At 36.6% G+C, this 23,837-nt stretch overlaps 1 long non-coding RNA gene and 1 pseudogene across 1 annotated transcript; both read right to left on the reverse strand.

Moving 5' to 3' along the window:
- Positions 1-3,053: 3,053 nt before the first annotated feature.
- LOC121258068 lies at positions 3,054-23,321 on the reverse strand (annotated as a pseudogene).
- Positions 4,164-5,492, reverse strand: LOC121258074. Its single transcript, XR_005939327.1, has 3 exons — positions 5,388-5,492; positions 4,270-4,363; positions 4,164-4,195 (listed from the first exon to the last, which is right to left on the reverse strand). It is a non-coding gene; the product is annotated as an uncharacterized LOC121258074 (long non-coding RNA).
- Positions 23,322-23,837: the final 516 nt, after the last annotated feature.

The raw sequence follows: 23,837 nt of genomic DNA on the forward strand, positions 1-23,837 counted from the left end.
TAAAATACCAGTCAAATATCTATAGAATAAAACGTGTTTAGAGGACTTTCGGAACGTCCCAAGTTTTTGTGTTCAATAACGTTAAAACATGTATATGCCTTTTCTAGTCGTGGCACTAAATTTAAGCTTCCTGGGTTTTTCCTGTCAATAGCTCGGGTGAAGACCAGGATTGGCATTCTACGCCGTTCGTTGCCTATGGATTCTGCAGAGGAAGGAAACAACTGCGTAAAGACCAGGATGATGATCATTGTACAAGTATTGTTGTTTTGACTCCGGTTTTCATTTGTCATTGGTTCAGTTCTTATTGCAGTGGTTACAAGTTTTTGGTTTTTTGTCAATAGGAGAATCTGTTAGACTAGACTTTCTGCTACCCATAGCATACGTTATTGAATCTCCACACACACACACATATATCTAGAGCTTCATTGTACAAATTAATTAGCATGACTTCCTTACTTGGCAGTTAGCATAGTTGCAATCTCAGACTCAACTTGCATGGATGAGTCATTGCAAGAGACTTGGGAGTAATATAATTCTATAACTTTTTAAATTTGTTATTTTTCAATTACTAATTATAATAAATTAAACAAAAAAAACATGAAGTATATTATAAAAAAACAATATTCAAGTGTTCCAAATTTTTATATAAAATGATTAAATTCATGGTCCTAAAATTGAATATAGCGGCTCAACAATTTGGAGAATTATAAACACAAGCATATATATGTTATTAGAAGTGTTGTGAATCGTGTGTTAGGTATCTTTAATGTTTTTATAGTCCTTCTATAGACAACCGCCCTGGTGAACCCCCGCGGCATCGTGTTCGATGTGGCATATGTGCAACATTTGCATTTCCCTCGAAGACAAAAGAGTCAGTTGGCCTCTTTTTCCATTTTGCTCATCCCCATGAAAGCTGCTGTTTTCACTGTCTTCAAATCGTTCCCGTGCATCCCCCAAGTCCAACGAAAGCAAGTTTCAACGTAGTACCACCACTCCTCTGTAGACCAGCAGTCTCGCCATTGCCCAGCTCATGCAGCACCTTGCACCAGACCACGTAAACAACCATGCATGCACCACGGCAATTCCACACTGCACATCCTCCACACATACAACCTGCACCACCTTGTTGAAGCCAAGCCTCACGTAAAACATGCAAAATGTAGGCCCACGTCCGCGGCATGCATGCTGCACCTCCACATCGTCACCATCGACAAGCTTCAAGTCGTAGCCCATGGAACCCCATGCACAGCAGCTCAGCCAGTCCCACCTCCAGGCCGCGTCCTCACCGCTGCACGTGAACCCAACAAACCATGAACAAAGCACCTCCACGCCGTCACTCTTGCACCATCAACACACACATACGGCCTCCACCTCACGGCACAACAGCCAAGCAACGTGAAGAAACATCCCTCACACGGTAGAAGCCACCAATGCCACCACCGTTCGCCACCCTCTGCAACTTCCCTTGCAAACTCATCACGGTGAGCCCCTATTTCAGCCCCCAAAAAACATAGGATTTTCGTGAGCCACAGCGCCAGCTCTCTCTCTCTGCGTCGTCGTTACCTATCTAGAAAACACCGGTCATCGCACCCACTCCCTCAAGTTAGCTGCTGTCGCGCACCCTACCTCCTCTCCCTCTATGTTACTCTCGGTTTCCTCCCGTAATCTCTCATCACGTTGCCTCTCTCATTCACTCATCTCTCTCTCTCTCTCTCTCTCTCTCTCTCTCTCTCTCTCTCTCTCTCTCTCTCTCTCTCTACGTAATGCTCAGCCTGCCATCGGTACAGCCACCCCTCCCAACTCCACCGCGTTCCCTTCCCTCACGGTGAGTATCTCACTCCTATTGTATGCAACCTTGTTCCAGTTGTTTTACGTAATATATTTTATTGGCCACACAACATCATCTTGCTTGTAACTGGCCAACAATGGTGTCCTTTAAAAAGTCATTTCTTTTTCTCTCCCTTTTCACCATTTCTTGAATTTCTTTGCCAACTCTTACTAGTATGATAATGTGGGCTTTCTTTGTCTTTTTGCTCGATCTCATTCTTTGACCCTATCACTCCTAAGTTGGCTTGGGTTGTTACCTGATATATACTGGTTAATTACAGAGAATATGGCGCTAAATTTTGACCATTATTTGTTGCTATATCTGAAAGTTTCTTTGAATGTTGGCGTTCAGAAATCAACCGTGGCCTCATAAGTGATGGGAAATGTGGGGAAACGTCGTATCTCAACCCCTTGTGCTTCGACGAGAGACCCACTTAATGCCGAAAACACCATGAATGTTTCTAGATTTTTATTCCTCTTTATTTCTTCCATTTGCTAATTTCTTCTCTAATTTTTGGGTATGAGCTATTGTCTGCTTTGTGGGTTCTGGAGAACGAAAGAACTCTGAAATGATTGGAAGAAATGGGGGGAATCGCAAAATTGTGCTTCACAAAACCATGGCTCAGTGGCTTCGTGGAGAAGACAAAGACAGTAACTTCACAGAACTGTGGGTTCGTGGTTAGGAGGATTCGTGGGTTGGTGGAGACCACGAAGACTGACTATGGAGAAGACGAAGACTGGGTTGCGGCAGGCTTCAACTTCGAGGGGCGGTGACTTCGTGGAGGACGATGGGGCTTCATGGATGTAGAAGAGAAAGAAATGAAGACCGAGTAAAAAGCAGTTGTCATGGGGATGGGCGAAATGTGAAAGGAGGCCAATCGACCCCTTCTGTCTTCAAGGGAAATGCAAACGACGATGTTGCACATATGCCACATAGGACACGATGCCGCGGGGGTTCCCCAAGGGCAGTTGCGAGTAGCATTTTTCTTTTACTAATTGTTGTTCACTAAGAAATAAAAATTCTTGATTTGTAAAATAAATTTGAAATTTGAAATCTTCAAAATCAAATATTGCTATGTAAGTTGTGTGAATAAAGTGTTCCACACCATTGACATGGCCGGCAGGTAAGGAATCAATTAATAACTTCAGGAATTGACATGAACAACATGTCGTTTATTACTCGATTTGTGAAAATCAAGCTCATGGTTCACAACTTGTAGAAATTATTATTGCCCTTAGTGGTGGCTGAAGACTTGAATAAAAAAGGTAATATCTACCTCAATAGTTACATGTATGTCATCATGAAAAATTACAATACTCTCTATCTGTGCTCTACAGCATGCTTGAACCCACCTTGTGATCCAAAACTTACTTTCTGTAAGCAGTTTTGCCTATTAGATTGCACAGTTAATTAGTAAACCAAACAGTAGTATTCATCGAGCCTCCATTACTAAAACAGTTACACTGTTTATTGAGCAATTTTCTGCAGACTTAATTGTTGGATTCGTGTGCATCAAATTCCGGCCAATTGTAAAAGCAGGTTGCATGGGTGTAAGCAGAGGTCCATTTTCATTACTGATCATTGACACCACATCAAGCATGGTAGGTCGATCAGCTGGATTTTCTTGAACGCAAAGTAGCTCGATATTAATGTATCTCACCAGGGTAGAAGTGGAAGATGGATTACCCTATCGTTGAATCCATCAACTCCAAGCTTTGACCATCTCTCCCCAACTCCCAAGCCTGTATTCATTTCAAGTCAATGTAAATTTCATTAAAAATTAAGAGTAATTCAGTTTATAACTTACAATATAGATTCTCTACAATTGCCTGACCAAATTGGATGGTCTGATTCTAGAGATAGATAGCACATCATGTGGGCTCTACAACCTTTAATGAAAGCATTGTAGGATTTTCGAGCAATGTTGACCACACATATGCATTTAAAATTGTGTCCATCTCTTTTTGCATTGGATCATCCAATACATTTGGGCAATTGAAGAGGATCCTAATTTATAAATTATTAATGTAAAAACAGGAAAGACCTAATAGGGTATAAAAGCTACACACATATCTAAGAAGATTGAGTGACCCGTGGTTATAAAAGCATGTGTTCTTCTTCCCACTCACAATCTCGAGTAGCAATACTCCAAAACTAAACACATCAGACTATCGAATACAGACCCTCCATGGCATATTCGGAAGACATGTAGCCGCTGGATTCCAAAGTTCAGTGCTTAATAGTTTCCTAAGTAAATTTAGGTGGTACCTGTAAATATGGGATGCATGTGGAATAGATTGCATACTTACAAAGTTCCAACAATCCGATTAGTGTTATTATCTCCAACTATTCGAGCCATGCTAAAATCTGAAATTTTCGGGTTCATTTCACAATCCAAGAGAATGTTACTGGGTTTCATATCTCTTTGTATAATTCTTAACCTTGAATACTGATGAAGATAGAGAAGTCCTTGAGCAATCCCTTCAATAATGTGAATGCGTGTCCCCCAATCTAATATCTTTTTCATGATTGGATCTGTTTAAAGGGTGCAGCAAAGGAAATTAGCACTCAAGAATCCAGAATTATACATATATGTATACATTTAGCTTATATAGATATATGCATATAATAAGCATCAAGATGACGAAACAAGGACACACCAAAAAGGTAGAAGTCCATACTTTTATTGGGCATGTACTCGTATATTAGTATTTTCTCATCTCCTTCAATACAACAACACAAGAGTTTGACAAGATTTCTATGCTGAAGTTTTGCAATCAGTATTGTCTCATTTCTGAACTCCTCAAGCCCCTGTCCAGATCTTTTTGAAAGCATTTTCACTGCAATTTCCTGCCCCTTAAGTAACTTTCCCTATGAAATAGAACCATAAACTCTTCAAATTTCTCCAATGTTTACCATTGTTGGTTGTCTTAACTTTTTTTTTTTTTTTTTTTTAAGCACACCCATTTAGCAGAATGGAACATACATACCTTGTAGACAGGCCCAAAACCTCCTTCTCCAAGCTTATTTGCAGTTGAGAAATTATCGGTTCCAGCTGATACGCTCTCATAACAAAATAGTGGTAACTCAACATCCTTCTTTCCTCTTTTCTTATCATTTTCTTTAGTGTTTGTTCCTTCACTGATTGCATGAATTTCAGTACTAAGATCAAATAGCATTAGATCATTGCTTGAGGGTGCATCCTCTCCTGTTTGGTACAGAATGATGCGACTGTTGTCTTTTAGTGGAAAATCCAGTGTTTGCTACGATAAAATGAATTCAAGGATTATTTTAATGTGTTAGTGAGGCTTGTAGGATTTCTCCCGAAAACTTGGTTCAAATGATTTCAAGAGCATGAAGAATATATTCATCAATTGATTAGACAAAGCCTTGAGCAACACCATCAAGAACAATTCAACAAAGTAATGTCACAGATTTCTTGTCCTAAATTTTGGTGGAGCATTCTGTTGTTGCTAGTGATCCACTAAACCCAGAAACAAAAAAATAGAAAACTGAAACTTTCTAAGGATTTCTATGTAACGTTAGAACTTACACTTACCTTTGTGTTTGAGCTTTCTTTTGCTTGAGAAACAAACGGAGAGGCATAAGATTAGCCCTGCAGCGACCAGTACAGCTACAATCATCCATACTTTCCATTTGTTTCCTGATTATGATGATAAGAATGATTATTAGCTTTATCAGAACAGAATTAAGTATAAATTCTGTGAGAAAATAATGAAAACTTAAGTGGGTTTCATCTTATTCAACCTGCCTTCGGTACTAATTTGACGCTCATCAGCAGCAAGTCTAAGATAGATATCTTGTCCAGCCTCACCACCATCTGAGGGTCGCTACAAGTTCAAAAGAGCTCCTTCCCATATCAGACACCCACTGCTGTTATGAGCATAAGATGTGCAAGAACAATTATTCATACAAGCCAATTCACATCTTCGAGCACTCACTGGCAAATATGCTTTCGAGTTAAAAGGAAATTTAATGTTTGGTATTTTCAGGAACCAATCTCTTTTGCTATTTAGATTTCCACTTTGCAAAGGGTGTTTCCCAAACAACCACCGGACCATACGTTTAGTCTGGTCTGGGTATCTGAAAATGGTTCAAAACCTTTTGGACAATTACGAAGATTAGATGAATTATCATCATATATGCCAAATGGACCACAGAAAGCATAGACATTGGATAGTGATGCCGGTTGAGCCCAGAATAGACCCCATGGCTGAACGGGGGACAGCCATGTAAGTTGCTGGATCTGTCCGGTCGAATTAATCACAAAATGTGACATGAGAGAAGTATCAAAACGAGAATAAGTAAAATAGGTTTCATTTTCATTTGAGACGAAACTGAAGTTGTAGACATTATTCAACTTCAATTCAGGAAAGAAGCCGAAAGTATTTCCATCCCAAACTCCACTACTCCAATAAACTTGGGACTTGTTCAACTCCAAGATATATTCACTGCTTCCATTTGGGTCTAGCCTCAACGAGAATGAGAACAGACCCGGTGATGGATCTTCTGAATCTGTCCATGAAAAAGGTTAACATGTCATCATTTTTCTTTACTAATTAATTTGCACCCATTTTTGCAATCAATTTTTTGTTATTGGGTTCTTTTGAAAGAGGGTTCAGTCTGTAAACAACATGTATAATACAATTAATTCCTTTTTATTTAGTAACAAAGATGTTGTCTTTGGTGTAAACATAAATACCAACACAGTCATCTTTAGATAAATGTCTACCAACACACTTTATTTGGTAATTTCAGATTCCACAACTTCCTCCAAAACTCAAAAGTGCTTTGTGGATGTGAACTTTCAATCCTTCCTCCATGTTTTAACAACTCCAAAGCTAAATGATATCCTGATATTGAGTCATCTGTCACGTGCTCCCACTGGTCTACAGACACAAATGAACACAATTTAGATATTTTAAACAAACTGCCACAATCTCCCACTATACAATACAAACTTTGAATTAATGTCAAAAGGAATTAATCCAAACTTATGCCAAAAGGAATTACACATACAGAGTAACAATTGCAGATTTGATCATTGCTCCCAAATTTGATCATTGCTCAAGCCAAAACAATTGCAGTAGTTGTACCATCACCAGTTGTACAAAACATAAATTCATCTTTACAAAACATTATACACCTGCTTAAATGTTCAGATTGTATACACATGAACTTATCTACAAGAGCACATCAAACATTCACCCACCCGTAACATATGCATAATTAGAGGAGTCATTACACAGTCAGATTACTCAATATCATTCTCTTGGTAATATATTCACATCATACCAATCTCATTCACTAACTAGTCCTCACATCCCAATGAAATTCCCAATATATACATGTACACACATGTATGGTCAACTGTTAGGATTTGAACCCATGCCATAAGACTTCACTATGCAAAGATATTATAGAGATCGCATAAAGACCTATCACAGTAATAGTGCATCAATTAAATTAACTGATCCCACCATCTACTACTGTTAGCCATTTACTAAATCCTACAACTAAAAACAGAGCTTACATACAAAAAAAGGACAAATTTCACATAGAAAAAAACAACAATACACATGGCAAATTTAATTGATTCTAAAATGACAATATCAAGGATAGAAAAAACAACGAAAGAATCCAATACGCAATGAAGAGAAAATTAAAATAGAGATTCGTAATCCATACACATTGCAAATTTCATTTTGGAAAATTCCATACACATGTGCAAAAATGCACAAACACTGAATGAAGAAAAATCCAACTGTAGTGGCAAATTTGCAATCGAGAGAGTGCTGCTGTATAGGGTTGAGCCAAGCCGATTCTTGGAGGAAATCGCACAACCATTGGACGACGTTTCACCGGCAACAAAAGGGACTCAACAAATCTGGACCTTGCAACGCAAAACACATGGGATTTTATCGCTCGATGAAGAAAAAAGGAGAGAAGAGGGAGAGAATTGAAGGGAGAAAATACTGAGAGAAGAGGGAGAGAAGAGCAGCAACGAAAATGTACATAGAAGAGGGAGAGAAGAGCGAGGAAGAGGGACTTTCTGTTTGGCCTGGAAAAAGACGAGGAAGAAGACGAACGAGGGAGGGAAGAGGGTGAGGAAGCAGTCGAGGAGAAGAGAGAGAAAAGAACGAGGGAAAGAGAGATAGAAGGTTGGGGGAAATTCATAAAATAGAAAAATTCAAATTTCTATACGATATTTAAAAATATATAATTTTATCTTTTTATTTTCATATTTTATAAAATATGAAATATGAAATATAAAAATAAACAAATAAAATCACATATTTTAAAAATAATATACAGAGTGTGTGACTTCTGTATAGCATGATTCCATAAAATAATCCTTTGGCCTGTGAACAGTAACTCGCTAATCCCCTAATTTACAGTAGCTCAACAATGTTGGGATATTTGAGATTTTCACAAATAATAGTAAAAACTTCACCAATAATGGTGAAAACTTTGAGGGAATTCTTCAATAGAGTTTTAAAAAAGTGGTAGGATCTATTGAAAAAATTGTTTTGTCTGTATATTTTTTTTTTCAAAGGATTTTTTATGGAGGAAATGTTCATTAATTGATTTTTTATTTGTACTTTTTGTTTAAAAAATATTATTTGAGATTTTTTTTTTTAATTTGTGGGTATTTTTTAAAATCCCAGAGAGTTAGAAAAGGCATAGCCTGCATAAATATTCATACAAGTAGTATTACATTATATTTTATATTTGAAAATAAAAACTCTGTTAAAATCAAAGACCCGTTTGAATTAAAAAGAAAGTTTTATTTATCAAGCATGACCAAAAGAGGCAAGGGAGTGTACAATTAGGCTTAGTTTGGTTCATTAATTCCTCTCAACTTATTATTACAATTTTTTTAAATTCTAATACAAAATATAATAAACAATTCAACTTCTTTAAATCCTAAAATAATAATAATATTAAAAAATAATATTCTCACAATATTTTATCATCTCAACTCAACTCACTTCAACATCTAAACACACTCTTAGTTTAAGGGAGGTGCTACTCCCACCACTAGGGCTCCCCGTTAGTGGTCTTGGAATTTTTTATTTTTTTTTATTTTTTTACATGTATTTTTTTAACATATCTAAATATTTTTTTTAAAATTAAAAATTTTATAATATTATTAAAAAATACTTACTTAATTATTAAGTGAAAAATAATAATAAAAAAAATAAAAAAACTCACAATGGTAAAAACCAACGGTAGAAACAAATGGTAAGGCAATTGGAGGTGATCAGCTCCCGTCTCCTATTATCGTAAACAAAAATAGGGGCAAACTCACAACGGTAATAAGTTCGTATCAGATCAATGTGCATAAAAAAAAATAAAAAAAAATAAGAAAACCGAAAAAAAACAAAAAAAGGTCCGTTCTTGAACAAAAATTAAATAAATAATAAATAAATAAATAAAACCTTTTGATAAATGAAACAGTGCCATTCATCGTAAACCAATCTTCTGCAAAATTAATTGCCTGAATTTGTGCGCATCATCAAATTCCGGCACGTGGTTGTATAATGTGGTGTGAAATATATTTTACATAACACATTTTATAATATATTTTATAATATATATTTTAAAGTAAGAATATTTTTATAAAGTGATATTAAAAATAAATAAATAAAATAAATAAATAAATAACTCAATCGTTGGCTTGTGACCACCGTACGAGAGATAAGCATTCCCTTTAATTTTGGGGCATTGTTTTTTGAGTGGCTCTGCAACCACACATGGGGCGCGACAGTTTTTTTTTTTTTTTATATATATAATTATGCATTTTTTTTAACACTTTTAATTAAAAAAATCACAATATCATTAAAAAAAATTTCTTTAATCATTAAGTTGAAAAAAAAAATTATCAGAGCCCCCATTTGGAAGAGCAGCATTTCTCTTCTTTTTTATAATTTAATTGTTTTGGGCCATTATTTTGAGTGTTGTTTTTAATGTAATGACCATAGAATACTCTGCAGCATTTCTTATTCCAACGGTGAAGTTAGGGGTGTATAAAATTTAGTTCGGATCGGAAAAATTGACAAGACTGAAAATTTCGATCTCAATTGGATCGGACTGAATACTAGAGGGGCCAGTCTCGATCTTGAAAATTGTGGACCAAAGAAGTTCGGTCTGGTCCCAGAATCTATAAATTTTGGACCAGACCAAATTGAACTATATATATGTTAAAAATATTTTTAATAATTTAATATATTATTTTATATAATAATTATATAAGTTAATGATGTAATTCTAATCTAATTTATTATCATTGACTATATAAAATATTAAATAATATATGCTATCAATTAATAATATATCATAAATCATGTGATAATTTAAGTCATTATATGTAAGTAGACAATAGTAATGAAAAAATATTAGTTCTATTAATGTTGTATTTCGCACACATTTTGGCTAAGATCCAACAACTCAAGTACTCGAAAACGGGCCCTGAACAAGGTAGAAAATATTGCATTTTTTGGAGGACCGTCTAGGGGCCAGGTAACCTCCGATACTAGAGTTAGTAAATATTTTTAGAGAGTAGCAAATAAGTAATCAGAGAGTCTATGAATCAGAGAGAGATTCTCGTACCTAGGATCTTATCTTTATACTACATGCCGGAAGAGCAGATAGTGCCTACTACTTCATTATTTCAGAGTCTTTAAATACGACGTGGCTCTGCGACGACGTCATTAATGCGGCGTGTTGTCCAGGTGATGGAGCTATTAATGCGGTGTGGTTATCCGACCTCCTTCTCTCAGTCTGTCTCCCTTCTGGTCCGTTCATCCTCTTTCTGTCAGTAGATCAAGGGCTCCCGTATCATGCCTGCTGTGAGGGCGGGCACTCGAGAAATGGACACTACTCGAATGAGCCTTAGATCGACGAGTCTCATACTTTACAGCATCATCCTTCTTACACGTTGTGTACAAAGGAGCTTTCCCGTGGGCTGGGTTAGGGGCTCGTTACTCCAAGCCAGGCTTTTGATCTTGCTTCCTTTCATTTACTAGCCTCTTACGCCTTGTGGGGAAAATTCCCTTACTGTTATCCCGGTAATTCTTACCAAACGAGTACGGTGAGAATTTCTTCATGATCCAATCTCAACTTACTACCAAGGCCGGGAACCTTATTATTAGTTGTAGCTGATACGCTCTCATAGCTAAATAATGGTAACTCAGCATCCTTCTTTCCTCTTTTCTTCACATTATCTTTAGTGTTTGTTCCATTGTTGATTGCTTGAAGTTCAGTACTAAAATTAGGGGTAGTAATATGTGACACAACTCATTAACTCAACACAAACACGACACAATAGAAGCGAGTTTGGGTTTAGCCTTAATGGGTTTGGATCAAAACAAGTTGACCCATTAAGACATGATTGCTTAATGGGTCAGCATGTTAAGAAAGTTAAATTTACATTTTTACCCTTATACCTAAAAACTGAAAAACCCTACTCCCGCCGCACTCTAACTTAGACTCCCTCACAAACTCACATTCATCTTCATATATATTGAGTCTCTCTCTTGATTCTTAGTTGTGTCAGTTCTCACGAGTCACGACCGTCTCCCACACTTCCTATGGATTGTAATTTTGGTATTTTTAATGTTGGATTATAAATTTAGATTTATATAGTTAGTTTTATATTTTTTGGAGATATTGTGATTTTAAATTTTCAACTTTGTTGTCATGGGCAGTCCTAAAACAACCACCCATTTCAACCTCCACCCTTATAACACTCGAATTATTATCTTGACATATTTTGCATTCCTCTTCAATACTTTTATCTATCAAGTTATCTTCTTCCATATTAGCAATACCTGCACTACTAACCTCATTCACAACTTCTTTATTTTTCTTATTCACATTCAAAGGAACATGCACAACTTCATTATTTTTCTCCTCCCCCTTCTGATCTTGAATCAGCAAAACAAGACCTTCCTCTTCAACTCTCACATTTTCTTGTCTACCCACTTCTTTCCATACCTTCCCATCTCCCTCCTTCCTCAAGCCTTCCTTCCTTTTAGCCTTAGGCTTCTCTCCAACACGGCGTACCACTTCAATATGGCCTTGCCTAAAACATTTATTACAATAAAACCCATCTTCTCATATATGGCATTTTGCCAACTTTGCTTTTGTCCTACAACCAACAGAAAACCCTCAACAGGATCCTTCTGCAAATCCACTTCAACACAAAATCTTGCACCAGTGGCTCTTGTTCTATATAATGTGGCATTATCCGTACCCAAAAATCTACCAAATCTAGTGGCAAAACTCTATAAACAGTCCAATCTATATAAATGTAAAGGCAAACCTGGTAAATATATCCATTGTGGTGCAATCGATGGCTCCTTGTTGACGTCAAAGTTCACGGACCAATTAAATGGTACATAATATTTAATTTGTAATACTCAAATCAAATTATATCATATAAGTATTTTATTATATGTGTTGTCTACACTAACTTATAATTAAATTTGTTCCCTTACAAATTATTTTAAACTTAAATGATTAAACGCTTGATCGACAAATTGAATAATGTGGCTAAATAAATTTGGAGAATTATATATATTATTAAAAGTGTCTTGAACGGTGTCAATAACTATTTTATAGACACATTGAACACATTGCTAATGTGAAAGCCTACAAGATCAATTAATGTAAAAAAAAAACAATATTAGTATTTTGACTCTTTTGATGAATATAACAAACAGGCAAAAAGATCTCTTCTCCCTCTCTGTGCTAGAGTCCTCTGCAGTCTTAGTGATTTCTGTATACAAGTCTTGATTTCTGCACTATAAGTCCTCTGCACTCTTGGTAAACCGCCAGATGTTACAAAAATCTCAGATTTGCAATTCAGTATGGATATGGAAAATCTGATTCAGCAAACCGAAGCCCTCTCATGGGAGGATCTTGACCGTACTCCAAAAACAGAAGCTGCAAAAGAATCCATAGAGTTGGCACTGATAGGAAGGATAGTGGCTACACGCCCTATAAACAAGATATCTCTACATGCAGCAATTAAGGCAGCCTGGATTTTCATCAAGAAGTTTCACATTGAAGATCTAGATGTCAATTTATTCCTCTTCACTTTTCAAACAGCTCGTGACAAACACAGAATATTGCATCAAGCCCCATGGAATTTCATAGGGCATCTCCTCATTTTGAAGCTCTGGCCAGCAGGTTTTGCTTGGTGTGAGATAAGTCGAAACTCCTCTATTTTTTATGTGCAAATTCATGGTTTAACTTTGGACCACATAACAGAGGGAAATGCCATTAAAATTGGAAAAGCTTTAGGAAATCTTTTGGAAGTGGAAGTAGATCCACAATTTGGTATTGCTTGCAAGAAGTTCATCCGGATCAAAGTGGATATAGATATAACACACCCACTGAAGCAGGGATTCTGGTTACCTAGAGACTATAATATTGACACTTGGGTCTCTTTTAAGTATGAACGTCTCTCGGATTTCTGCTATTTATGTGGTAGAATTGGGCACTCTCAAATTTTTTGCACATTTCTGAAACTATCCCTAAAGAACTACCCTTTGGTCCTTGGCTTAGAGCCAAAACATATAACTCGGCTGCTATTCTACCTCCCTAGCAAGGTAAAGCCATTGTTCCAAGACAAATGCAATTGGGGAAAATTTCAGAAAATGAAACAATTAGTGGAAATGCAAAACTAGCGACTAGTGTTGACAAGTGCATCAATATACAATAATTGATTCCCAAAATACCAACATAAGAGGCGCTGGACAGCACAAGCTATGCAGAATGCAACAAACATGTGGAGTTAAATCTGGAAACAAGAAATAGAAATGCAGGAATGCTAATTGAAATTGGGCTTGATAAAGGAAAAGGAAAAATGGTAGATGAAACCCCCTTTTTCAAAAATCCCCATGCTGGTATAGACTTGGAGAGCACCTGCAAGTTACAAAAAGAAGGAAAGCATACCAGCCAAACAGTTTTTTCACCATCTTTGGGACCGATCCGTGTGACCTCACCGAAAGATCTGCTCACAGGTGTAGCTTTGCTGGGGAACAAACAAGAACAGAAAGTAAAATCCAAAGTCGCCATTGAGGAAAGCACAAGATCATTCGAAACAATTGCTGACTTACTGCCGAAATGCCCAACCAATCCGTCGAGATGCTCAGTTGAATCAGGTGGCGCGTTCACTCAGGGGGATCCGAAGCTTGCGAGTACCTCTCCCACCAGATTACTGTTCAACATCCCATCAGATCACTGTTACCGTCAAAGCACTGCAGATATTAAAGGCTCTTAACCATCCAACCGAAAATCATTTACTTCTAGAGTAAACACATTTCCGCCAAACCTCTTCCCATCAATCACTCAAAGCCATCAGATCCCACAATTGACTGCAACTCAGCTTCTCTACAGCAACCTGATGGAATCGGCACTGCAAAGCTTCACTTACCCCTCTGTTTTAAACACAGATGCCTGGAGCAATCAATGGATGAAGATCCAAGCTGCAGTGATGAGCTTTAAAGCTCAACAAAGTCAACAGACCGGTTCTTTCAGTGACAAGCTAATGGGCTAGTCCTTTAAGCAAAGCACAGAAAACCCCTTTCAACCCTGCCCAATATTTGTTTCAAAAGACAACCCACCCATGACAAAAGTCGAACCCACCCATTTTAACTCACCATCTCCAAGCCCCGTAAAGCAGGCCCTTTCGTACCAAAACCCAATATCTACCCCATCTCTTCCACTAAGCTCATTTCCACCACCAAGCCCGAGTCCTTCCCCCCCACTTAACCCATCTTTTAACCAGCCTAACCCCACTCTTTCCTCCCTCCCAGTTAGCTTAAACCCTTCGATATCTAATAGAAAAGGAAAAAAGAAAGTCTCATGCATGGATAGAATGCAGATTTCATCAAGGGCTGATGCTATGACAATGCAAGAAACAAGTTTAATTGAGCTCCCAGCAAAAAGAACCGTACCATGCAATGTTGGAGAAAGTCAACAATTGAAGCTGAAAGTACAAAAGGTATCAAATGAAATGGTTCTTTCTCCTGAGAAGCCGCACAATATCTCTGATGAAGATAAAGACTTAGCTCTTATGCTACTCTCAATGCAGTCAAAGTCCTCTGGGAAAGTAAAGAAAGCTAGAGCACATGCAAAACTAAAACCATACAGTCGACCAATTACAGAGGAGGCACCGATAGGAAAATCAAGGAAAGCTGATGAGGCGGGCTCAACCATGCCTCCCCTACTCCATGAAGACACTAGTATGGAATTGCAGGGGACTAGCCCGCCCCAAAGCAATTAGAAGTCTAAGGCCTTATATTAGATCTCATAATCCGGATATTATTTTTTTGTCGGAAACCATGGTGCAAGTAGAACGCACTGCTTCTACTGTAAATAGTCTAGGTTTCCACCATTTTGTAAACTTCCCTGCCTCGGGAAAAAATGGAGGTCTTTTGTTATTATGGCTACCGGGGGTTGACATCTAACCGGTGCATGTGAATATGAATGCAATATCTATTTTGGTTTATTCTGATCCTCCTAATCACCCTTGGTTAGCCACTTATGTATATGCACCAGCTCAATGGCAACGTAAAGCAAATTTTTGGACACATTTGGACTCAATTCACAAGTCATTTCCAGGGCCATGGTTATGCATTGGTGATTTCAATGACCTTTTGACCCAAACTGATAAATTTGGGGGTCGTCCGGTAGCGTCTTCATCGGTAGGGGGATTAAATTTTTTGATGGAATCGCACGGTTTAATTGATATTGGTTTCTCGGGGCCTTCTTTCACTTAGACTAACAACCGCCATGGCAAAGCACTGATTAGAGAAAGATTTGAACGCGGCATAGCAAGCAACCAGTGGCGATTGCTCTTTCCTGACGCCATGATTCAACACCTAATTCCCTCGGCATCAGATCATCACCCCTTTCTTCTAAGCACAACAAAAAGGCAAAAAAAGGCTTCATCTTTTAAATTTGAAGAATTTTGGACTCGAGAGCTGCTCAGTCTTTTGATTATAACGGAAGCTTGGAATAAGCATTTCAGCAGGAACCCATCCTATATACTCCGTAGTAAAATAAAGGCAACAAAGGAAGCTCTCAAGCTTTGGAACAAAGTTCATTTCGGAAAAATTCAAGAAAACATATAATAATTAGAAATGGAACTAAACCAAATCCAATGCAATCCACCAAACCAATGGAGCCTCAACGAAGAAAAGTGGATTCAATTCAATCTTCAAGAGCAACTAAAGCACGAAGAAACATTGTGGCGCCAGAAGTCAAGAATCAATTGGCTCACGACTTCCGATCTGAATACAAAATTCTATCATCTTTCAACTACAATCAGAAGAAGAAGCAATGAGATTGACTCCATCAGACTAAGCCCAGGTAACTGGACAATGGACCAGAATATCATTGAATCTTCCTTTATTAATTATTTTAGGTCCATTTATGCCTCTACTAGTCCTGTCATCCAGGAAGACCTGGAAAATCTTTTTGAAAAACAAATCTCAGTTCAGGAAAATGATTTCCTCACTGCTTTACCTCTTGAGGATGAAATCTATGGAGCTCTAAAACAAATCCCAAACCATAAAGCCCCAAGCCCAGATGGAATGACAGCCCTATTCTATAAGCATTATTGGAATATCATAAAAAAGTAGGTCATAACAGCGGTCCAAAATTTTTTCAGGAGTGGGAAATTGCTAAAACAGATGAACCATACCAACATAGCTCTCATCCCAAAAATAGCAAACCCATGCTGTCCCCAAAATTTTCGGCCAATTAGTTTAACAAATGTCATTTATAAAACCATTACAAAAATTTTGGCAAACCGCCTGAAAAAGACCCTTCCAAAAATTATTTCTCCCTTTCAGACAGCCTTTGTTCCAGGCCGAAACATCAAAGAAAATTCTGTTATTGCCCATGAGATGTTCCACTATCTAAAGAAATCAAAAAGGAAAAAATGTCAAATGGCGATCAAGCTAGATATGGAAAGAGCCTTTGATTTTATTGAATGGGAGTTTCTTTTTGAGATTATGAAAGCACTGGGATATAACAGAGTATGGATAAATTTGATCAAAGAATGCATAACGACAGCCTCTTTCTTCATCATCATCAACGGAACCCCAAGAGGTTTTTTCAAGTCACAAAGAGGACTAAGACAAGGTGACCCCATCTCACCTTTCCTTTTTATCCTATGCACGGAGGTGCTCTCAAGATTATTTGCAAGATCGGAAGCTGCCAGGCAAATAGAAGGCGTTAAAATAGGTCGGAATTGCCCCCCAATCTCTCACCTTTTTTTTGCAGACGATCTAATTATATTTGGACAAGCAAAGGAGAGAGCAGTCCTTGCCATCAACGTAAATCTAGAAAAATACCAAAGTTGGTCAGGTCAAAAAATAAACCAAAGCAAATCCTCAATCTTCTTTACTAGAAATACAGACCAAGCAGCAAAGAGGATAATCCAGAACATGATGCCTTTCAAAGAATCAACAGCCAAAATGAAATACTTGGGAATCCCAACTACTTTTGATAGATCTAAGAAGAAAGAATACAAAGAACTGCTGGAAAGAATAGATAAAAAGCTTGAAGGATGGAGATCCAAATTGTTATCACAAGCAGGTAAAACAATGCTTATAAGATCAGTAGCAAGCTCAATTCCCACATATCAAATGACAACACACATGTTTCCAAAATCAGTCTGCAAGTTTATAAACACCAGTTTCAAAAACTTTCGGTGGAAAACGACAAAGGATCAGAAGCGCAAGCTATGCCTGAAATCTTGGAAATCCATATGCCAACCAAAAAAAGAAGGAGGTCTGGGTCTTCGACTAATGGAAAATATAAATTTAGCATTGCTAGCAAAAAGGGGATGGGAAATGAGCCATACAACTACCAGCATGTGGCATAAGCTACTAACAAAGAAATACATGATATCTACTTCTTTTTGGCAAGCAACGGCAAAAGTGGCAGACTCAAGCTTCTGGAAAGGTTTACTAAAGACAATACCTCTACTGAAAAAGGTATGTGCTTCCAGATTTCTAATGGTTCATCAGTGAAAGTCTGGTTAACCCATGGATACCAACCTTAGAAAATTTCAAGCCAAAGCCTCTGAACCATATCACTAATCTTTCACCAATGCTCAAAGTTTCTGATTTGATTATTCAAGCTTCTGGTTTCTTCACATGGGATCTTCAAAAATTGCGCACGTTGTTCCAGTTTGATAGCATAATGGAAATTCAAAAAATCATCTTGCCTTTTTCCAATCAAAGAATGGATAGCATGATCTGGACCAAAAATGAAAATGGGAATTTCTCTGTTAAAACTGATTATCATTTGGCTGCAAATATTGGTAGTTCTTTTCGGGAAATCTCTCCGGATTCCCAATAGAGAAAATTTGGAAGCTAAAAATCCATGATCGCCACAAGCTTCTCCTCTGGAAAATTGTTTGGGATATTTTACCAACAAAAAATCCTATTAGAAGTTTCATCCCAAATATTTCTCTCAACTGCCCTTTGTGTGAAAAGCAAGAAGAAACTCTACTCCACCTTTTTATTGAGTGTCCAGTCACGAGAATACTCTGGAGTCAAAGTACTTGGCCACTAAATCACTCCTCTTTGGCCATATCTTCTATGAAGGATTGGCTACTTTTCATCATACATCCAATGTCAAAATTAGGCCTTACTCCTCTTGAAGTTCATCCTTTCCAAATCTTGGCTACTTTGATTTTGGATTTTATCCAGCACCTAAGAAATGATATAGCCCACAACAAAGCTAGTCTTTCCCTCTACAATGCAAAGGAGCAATTGAATCACCCTTATCAAGAATATCTACATCCTTGGAAAGAAAAATCTTTGTCAAAAAGAGACTTGAAATGGCAAAATCCCACCACCGGTCAAATCAGCATCTCCTTTGATGATGCAATAAGAAGCACCTTTTCTGTAGCCTCAGCAGTCAATAGAAATTCAGATGGGCAAGCTATCGAGATCTGGACAGAAGAAAACATTACCACAATCCCAGTGATTGCGGAAGCTTTAGCAGCAAAGCTAGCCATAAAAATGGTTGAACATCAAAAATCACCGTCAACATTATTAGAAGGAGATGCACAACTGGTAATATCCTCGATCCATGGAGTTTTAACAGACTGGCAAATCACCCCCATCACTGAAGATATTGCAAATATCTTGGAAGCTCATAAAGGCTAGAGCTTTAAAAAAATTGATCGATCTCAAAATTGATTCGCGCACTCAGTGACGCAATGGGCAGCTACCAACTCAGTTTTTGGCAGCGTACCAGTAGCGAATATTCCTTCTAATATTTTGTATATTGATAGTGGGAAGGACTCTCCCTAAACCTTATTGTTTTTCTTTTTTATATATAGTATGCATGCTTGATTAAAATATATATATATATATATATATATATATATATATATATATATACAAAACAAGTCCGGACTAAATGATATGTTAACACACTAGAATTATAAATGGCATAATTACTATTTCGAAAGTGAGTTTACTCAAAACACTGAATATTGAAGAGGAGAAAGAGAACAAAGATAGAAGAAATAACATTTCTCGTTACTCACAAAAGAAAGCCGGCCAGTAAGAAATCGAAATGGACAATAATGCAGGTTTGGGGTGTAGGATGAGAATTTTGTGTTTTATTTGAGAATTTAAAATATTGTATTTTAATATTATTATTATTTTAGAATTTAAAAAATGTGATTTGGGATTTGAAAAAGTTGAATTGTTTATTATATTTTGTATGGAGATTTGAAAAAGATGTCATGATGAGATGAGAATTTTGTGTCTCATCCCACCCCCAAACCTGCCCGTCCGACACAATATTTTTCAATAGATTTATATTATAGGGTAAATAAGGCTTGTTTGGATTCAGAAAGTGTTTCATCCTATCTTATCTCATCATTACAACTTTTTCAAATTTCCATACAAAATATAAAAATAATTCAACTTTTTCAAATTCTAAAATAATGATAATATTAAAAAATTATATTTTAACAATATTTTTTCAATTTTTATCTTTTATCTAAAATCATTTCATTTCATCTCATCTCTGAATCAAAACAAATTTAAATCATTATAGATTGGAAAAGCTGAGGGCTGCCTATTTGGGAATTGACATGAACAACATGCTGTTTATTACACAATTTGTGAAGCATCAAGCTCACGGTTCTAGCCTATACAACTTGTAGAAATTATTATTATATGTCTGTACTCTGCAACATGTTTGAGCTCTTATGACCTAGAAAATTACTTTCTGGATGCTTTGCCAATGCATAAAGACAAGAAATTCAGTGCTGGAGCTCTTAGCTGTTGCAGCTCTAAATTGGTCAAACAACAAAATGTTCCCGAGAGCATTACATCGTCAGATATAAGCAGCCACGATTGAACTTTTAGCCAAACATTCAAGACGGGTTGACGTGGCAGCTTTCACAATTAATTAATAAACGATATGGTAGTACTCATCGAGCCTCCATTACTGAAACAGTTACACTGTTTATTGAGCAATTCTCTACAGAGTTAACTGTTGGATTCGTGTGCATCAAATTCCGACCAGCTGTAAAAGCAGGTTGCTTGGGTGTAGGTAGAGGTACATATTCATTACTCATCATTGAGACCACATCAAGCATGGTAGGTCGATCATCTGGACTTTCTTGAACACAAAGTAGCCCGATGTTAATGTATCTCACCAGAATAGAAGTGGAAGATGGATACCCTATCGTTGAATCCATCAACTCCAAGCTTTGACCATCTCTCCACAACTCCCAAGCCTGTATTCATTTCAAGTCAAGGTAAATTTCATTAAAAATTAAGAGTAATTCAGGTTATAACTTACAATAAAGATTCTCTACAATTGCCTGACCAAATTGGATGGTCTGATTCTAGAAATAGATAGCACGTCATGTGGGCTCTACAACTTTTAACGAAAGCATTGTAGGATTTTCGAGCAATGTTGACCACACATGCACATTTAAAGTTGTGTCTTATCTCTTTTTGCATTGGATCATCCAATACATTTGGACAATTAAAGAGAATCCTAATTTAGATAAATTATTAACGTAAAAACATGAAAAACATAATAGGGTAAGAAAGCTACATACATATCTACTCATACTCACAATCTCGAGTAGCAATACTCCAAAGCTAAACACATCAGACTTTATCGAATATAGACCCTCCATGGCATATTCGGGAGACATGTAGCAACTAGATTCAAAAATTCAGTGCTTAGTGGTTTGCTAAGTAAATTTAGGTAGCAATGGTAAATATGGGATGCATATGGAATAGATTGCATACTTACAAAGTTCCAACAATCCGATTTGTGTTTGCTTGTATTTCATTATCTCTAGCTATTCGAGCCATGCCAAAATCTGATATTTTCGGGTTCATTTCACTATCTAAAAGAATGTTACTGGGTTTCATATCTCTATGTATAATTCTTAATCTTAAATACCGATGAAGATACAGAAGTCCTTGAGCAATCCCTTCAATAATGTGAATGCGTGTCCCCCAATCTAACATTTTTTTCTTAGCTAGATCTGTTTAAATGATGCCACAAAGGAAATCAGCATTCAAGAACCTAGAATTATATATATATATATATATATATATATATATATATATATCTGTATGTGCGCTCGCGCGTGTATGTACGTGAATAATTTTTATACATTTGTATGTATATAATAAGAATCAAGATGACTAAAATAAGGACGCACCAAAAAGGTAGAAATCCAAACTTTTATTGGGCATGTATGTACTCGTATATTAGTATTTTCTCATCTCCTTCAATACAGCAACCCAAGAGTTTGACAAGATTTCTATGTTGAAGTTTTGCAATTAGTGTTGTCTCATTTCTAAACTCCTCAAGCCCCTGTCCAGATCTTTTTGAAAGCATTTTCACTGCAATTTCCTTCCCCTTAAGTAACTTCCCCTGTGAAAGAGAACCATAAACTCTTTAGACTTCCTTCAAAGTTTACCATATTTTTTGAAGCAGATTCATTTAGCAGAATAGAACATACACACCTTATAGACAGGTCCAAAACCTCCTTCTCCAAGCTTATTTGCAGTTGAGAAATTATCGGTTGCAGCTAATACGCTTTCATAACTGAATAGCGGTAACTCAACATCCTTCCTTCCTCTTTTCTTATCATTATCTTGGCTGTTTGTTCCATCACTGATTGCATGAGTTTCAGTACTAAGATCAAATAACATTAGATCATTGCTTGAAGCTGCCGTCTCTCCTGTTTTGCACAGAATGATGCGAGTTTTTTCATTTTAATGGAGAATCAAGTGTTTGCTCTGATAAAATCAATTAAAGAAGTTTTGGAATATGCTGGAGAGACTTGCGGGATTTCTCTTGGAAACTTGGTTCAGATGATTTCAAAAGCATGAAGAATATCTTCACCAATTGACGAGACAAAACGTTGAGAAACACTCATGAGAACAAGCAAATGTCATAGCTTTCTTTTCCTAGATTTTGGTGGAGCATTTTGTTGTTGCTAGTGATCCACTCACCCATAAACAAAAAATAAAAAATTGGAACTTTTTAAGGATTTGTATGTCAGGTTAGAACTTACCTTTGTGTTTGAGCTTTCTCTTGATTGAGAAACAAACGGATAGGCATAAGATTAGCCCTGTTGAAGCTACCAGCACAGCTACAATCACCCATACTTTCCATTTGGTTCCTGATTATGATGATAAGAATGACCATTAGCTCTATAGAACAGAATTGCATTTCGATTCATTAAGAAGATAATGTAAACTTATGTAGGTTTCATCTTTTTCATCCTGCCTTTGTTACTAATTTGACGCTCATCAGCAGCTAGTCTGAGATATATATCTTGTCCAACCTTTCCACTATCCGAGGGTCGTTGCATGTTCAAAAGAGCTCCTTCCCATATCAGACACCCGCTGCTGTTATGAGTATAAGCTGTGCAAGAACAATTATTCATGCAAACTAATTTACATCTCCGGGCTCTCATTGCCGAATATGCTTTCCAGTTAATTGGCAATGTGATGTTGGGTATTTTTTGGAACCAATCGTTTTTGGCATTAAGATTTTCACATTGCAAATGCTGTCTCCTCAAACAACCACCGGACCAGTCGTTTAGTCTGGTCTGATTATCTGAAAATGGTTCAAAACCTTTTGGACAATCGCAAGGCTGAGATGGATTACCCTGATATATGCCAAATGGACCACACAGAGCATAGACTTCAGATCGTAATTTTGGTTGACTCCAAAATAGAAACCACGGCTGAACGGACTGAACGGAGGACACCCACACAAGTTGCTGGATCTGTCCGGTAGAAGAAACCGAAAACATCGACAGGAGAGAAGCATTATAAAGAGAGTAAGTGAAATAGGTTTCATTTTCATTTGACACAAAACTGAAGTTATATATAGAATTAAATGTCATCTCAGGAACCAAGGTGAAAACTTTTCCATCCCAAACTCCACTAATCGTGTAAGTTATGTATAATTATTTAAAAAAAAAATGAATAAATAAAAGATTTAAACGAAAAAAAAAATTTAATAATCAATCACTCTTTTTTAAAATAATTATATAGTATTTATATATTTTATGATTATATATAGTATTATTCATTATAAAATTGTCAAGCAAGAAAAAAAAATTATTTTCTTTTTTATAATTCTTTTACAACTTTATATAAGAATAAAAAGTCATGACAATTTAAAGTTACAAAAAGATAATTTAGTTTTTTTTCAATGAAGTGGTACTATGACATTAATCTTTAGTATAATCAACGGTAAAATTGGAGAATTGACAGTTCATAAAGATATCTTATAAAAATAAAGATTATAAATTAATGTGATTTAAATTATTTTTATTATAAAATAAATTTAATATATCACAATAAATAATATCAATTTATGTCATTATTTTTATAATTTCTTTTAATAAACAAAACATATCGTAAGATAATGGTGTTCGCGTCATTTT

This window comes from Juglans microcarpa x Juglans regia, chromosome 3S, assembly GCF_004785595.1.
Source record: "Juglans microcarpa x Juglans regia isolate MS1-56 chromosome 3S, Jm3101_v1.0, whole genome shotgun sequence".
NCBI classification, from domain to species: Eukaryota; Viridiplantae; Streptophyta; class Magnoliopsida; order Fagales; family Juglandaceae; genus Juglans; species Juglans microcarpa x Juglans regia.